The sequence below is a fragment of the Chiloscyllium plagiosum genome, chromosome 6 (genome assembly GCF_004010195.1).
Source record: "Chiloscyllium plagiosum isolate BGI_BamShark_2017 chromosome 6, ASM401019v2, whole genome shotgun sequence".
Lineage (NCBI taxonomy): Eukaryota > Metazoa > Chordata > Chondrichthyes > Orectolobiformes > Hemiscylliidae > Chiloscyllium > Chiloscyllium plagiosum.
Window position 1 is genome coordinate 92,679,188 of NC_057715.1, and position 4,608 is coordinate 92,683,795.

Consider the following 4,608-nt stretch of genomic DNA (forward strand, 5'->3'; position numbering starts at 1 on the left):
GTGGAAGGGTACTGGTTGGTATGGCGGGAAAGGAAGAAGCGGAGGGCTTTGAGTCCTTCGTGATGGTGGATGGAGGTGTACAGGGACTGGATGTCCATGGTGAAAATAAGGCGTTGGGGACTGGGGAAGCGAAAATCATGGATCAGGTGGAGGGCATGGGTGGTGTCCCGAACGTAGGTGGGGAGTTCTTGGACTAAGGGGGACAGGACGGTGTCAAGGTATGCGGAGATGAGTTCGGTGGGGCACGAGCAGGCGGAGACAATGGGTCGGCCGGGGCAGTCAGGTTTGTGGATTTTGGGCAGGAGGTAGAAGCGGGTGGTGCGGGTTGTGGGACTATAAGGTTGGAGGCGGATTCTCCTGTTCCCTGGATGCTGCCTGACCTGCTGCGCTTCTCCAGCAACACATTTTCAGCGCTGATCTCCAGCATCTGCAGACCTCACTTTCTACTCTAAGAATTCATCTACCTCCCATAAAAATATATTCAATGACTCAGCCTCCACTATTCTCTGAGGCAGAGAGTCCCAACGACCCGTGGTTCTGTGAGAGAAAAAAAAACTTCATCTCTGCCTTAAATGTACAACTCTTTAATCTTAGATCCTGAGAGTCTCTTCCTCAAGGAAAAACATTCTTTAAACATCCATTGTGTCAAGGCACCTCAAGATCTCATATGTTTCAACATTCCTACTCTTCTAAACTCCAATGGATGCAGGCCCAGCCTGTAAAACCTTTCCTCATAAAATGGCACACCTCCAATCCACATATTATAATGCAGGCACATCCTTTATTAAAGAGATCAAACTATACAGAATACTCCAGAAGGGACCCTAAAACTCTCCATACAATTGTATGAAAACATCTCTAAAATTATTTTCAAATTTTCTTGCAATAAAATTTATTTGACTTCCTAATCACTTGCTCTACATGCATACCAATGTTTTGTGATGCAGTACCAGGTCCCTCTGTGCCTCAGAGCTTTGCAATTTCTCTCCTTTTAAATAATATGCAGTTTTTCTATTCTTCCTGCCAAAGTTCCCATATTTAACTACATTTGGCAAATTTTCACTTAACCTATCTAAATTCCTTTGCAGACTCCTTATGTCTGAAGTTCCTCATAAGTTGTGTGTTTGTGCAGTCATTCTGATGCCCTATGTACATGATCAGCATCAGCATGCCAATCACAGCATTGATTTCTGGTTCCAGAAGTCACTGCCATGCACCGGCCATGGTGGCCTTGGAAGTCCTCTCCCCAACGTAGTTCCCTATCTAACTTTGTAATATCTTTATTCCCTATCTATCATAAGAAAATTTAACCACCATAAATTGTAAATATTAAAGTTTTAGTATTGATTCCTATAGCATTCCATTCATCACATCTTGCCAAGCTGAAAATGACCCATTTGTGTCCATTCCCTGTTTCCATAGGTTTACCAAATTATCTGTCAATGCTAACATGTTATCCCGACACCATGAACACTTGTTTTACATACTATCCTTTGATGCAGCACCTTGTCAAGTGCCTTCTAGAAATCTAAGTATAGTACATCCTCAGGTTTCCCTTTGTCCACTCAGTTTTCAAATTCATCAAAGAACTTCGTTTAGTTAATCAAGCATGATTTCCATTTGTCAAACCATGTTTATTTGATTACGTTGAGATTTTCTAAAGTGCCCCACTGTAACCTCCTTAATAATGGATTCTCGCATTTCCCTCTGTTAAATGTTAAGCTTCCTTTAATTTCCTGCTTCCTATCTACTTCCTTTCTTGAATAGAGGAGTCAGATTTGCTGTTTTCCAATCTGATGTAAACTTCCTAGATTTGAATTTATAATGCAAAAGTTGTCAATAAGTGAATGCAGAGAGATTTTAATTGCATTTGTAGACAGATATTGATATAATATTATGGGCAAAATCATCCACTCTACTTAGTGGAATAGGCAATGGCAAAAAAGTTGGGAAAATAGGGCAAAAATGGAAAAATCAGATTCTCAACGTCAAGGAAAAAAATCCAATTTTCCACTTAAGGTTTAAATAGTGATTTTAGAATTTTACTAGTGAGCAGAGACTAACTTATTTCCATGCATTTGCATCCCTTGTTAGCTAAACCTGCTTTATTTCTCTGTGGCTCCCAGTTCTCCACTGACTTTCGGAGAAACTAGATAGTACAAATTCCCAATATGAAAGTCAAAGCAGTTGCATGCTGGGTTCTGCTTATTGCTTGCTTCTCCTGGACTTCACCATAGAGTCCCTGCTCAATGGCATGTTCTTCTTCCATGCTTCATCCTCTGAAGTGGACATTGCCAAACCACTAGCCTTACATCATGCCTGCTCTCAGACTAGCTCAAATCCAGTTCTGCCCTTCACGGCTTCACTTTGGAGCTCAGGAACATTTATGACTTGTATGCTTCTACCAGCTCATAATACATGCAGGAACGTACAAAACATCCCATGCATCTACACAGGTTGCACTTTGTGGCTTATAATTTACTTTCAATAGCACTGCCACAAATTGTGCATACCTGGAGGTTGCCAGCCTCTGTGGCTTGCATTGCTTGTTAGTCTGTAGAAAGAGGTGGCAGTTTATCATAGTTCACAGCACTGAACAGTCAAAGGAGTGTACATGATGCTGTATGGTACCTTGATGCTTTAATGTCACATCTATAGCATGTGCCAACAAGTTACCCTTCAAACACACTGCAAGTGCATTAAGCTAAAGGCCTGTGTGAAAACCAAAGGGTACCAGTCCTTAGTGGAGACAAGGGATTTTACAGTCATTTAGGGGTAGCACCACAGTCTGTCAAGGTACCCATCTGGTACCAGTGTAATGAGTTGGATATGATTAGTCCTGCAGGTCAGGTGCAACCAATCCAAGGATTACAGGTATAGCAATTTGGGTGCTGTGAAAATATTGGTCCACAGTTGGCATTTTTTCCAGCAAACAGACAAAGGGAGAGATTAATTATGATAGAAATGAATAGGAGAGTAGGTAATAATGAGGCAGGAGTAAGAGAGATGGTGAAAGGGCTCCAATGAGTGGGTAAGTAGTGTAGAGGGAAAGAAGATTTGGTTGGGAGCAAGAGGTGGTTGAAAGCCATGCAATAAAAAGAGTTGTAAGACATGTGCCTTGGAAGATGAATGTGCAGCGACAAAGTTGAAGTGAGTGGAAGTCCTCTGAATGTGAGGTAGCAGAGAGAAATTGCTGACACTTATTCTTGCAGAACATGGATTGTCAATAACCCTCTCATTGCATTGCAGGGTTGTGAAGTTTCATGAGAGACACTGCATTGACCCAGAACATTGGAACATAGGAATTAAGAGCAGAAGTAAACAATTCAGCCTTCGAGCACAGTCCAACATTTGACATGAATGTGGCTGAACTTATCCTGGTCTCAAGTCCACTTTCCTACCTACTCCCCATAGGTCTTTATCTGGGTCATTATCTTGGTCCAGGCTGATTGAAACTGGTGGCATGACATACTTTGCCAATCCACAGGAGGGTCTATTGCTCTCTTTTCCACCATACCCATCCCTAAGCACCTCTAGGTTCTTGTGCATGAACCAAGAGACAATTTGGCCTTTCTCAGCCATTTCCTTGGGGATAATAGAACACGAGCACAGTGTGGACAACAGTTCTGGCTTGCAGTGTCTGAAATGGTGTGCAACTGGAATTTAATGTAGCAGCATAAACAGCACAATGGTTTTGGTAGTGGTGAGCAGTTCCATGATTCCACAGGATGGGCACCAAAGGGGCCAGCTGCATCATTAATGAGACAAGGAGCAGAAGATTGTGAGAGAAGACCATGGCTGCCATGAATCTCACTCCATCAACCACTTTGTCAAAGAATGGAAAAAATCAGTCCTACATTTAATAAAAAGTGTTGTATTTAGTATGAAAAGTGTAATTAAACAAAAAAGAAATTTTAAAAATGAATTGAATGCTGCAATGAGAGAACTTTATGGTTTTTCTGGACTGATGAATTAGGATGGATCAAATGACTTCTACTTTTTAATCCACTTGTGACCTTGTAAATCAAGTGCCATGGGAATTGTTTAGAATCCTTCAGTCAATATATCTGTGACAGTCCAAAATCCTAAAAGTTCCCCACTGAATACATTTGTTTATTCATTCATAGAATGTGACAATGTTATGACACGGGGTAAACCCTCCTGCTTATTTAAAACCAGCAACACAGAAAAGATTTATCCCGTGCAGCAATCTGTGAAAATTTGATAGACCAAGAAGTATTTAAAGGAAAAATTAACTTTATTTCCTAAAGTATAACAGAGAATAATTAAATAACAACTACTCACAACTCCTTCCTCTAATCAATGTTCTACCTTCCCCTTCCACAATACTAACCCGATAAAACTCACAATTAAGATTTACAAAACAAAAACTTCTTATCTCAAAACCAGGCAGGTTTCAGTTTTCTCTGAATTTGTATCTTCTTTTGATCTTCTTGGGGATTCTGCTTCACAGATTACTGATCGATAAACGTACCTTTAAGAGAGCTATTTTTCAGGCAGTCTTTACAGGCTGGTGGCTTGGCAGTTCTCCTCTCAACTGTTCAAATTTTCCCGGTCTTACACCCTCCCCAGTCTTATACCCCAAAG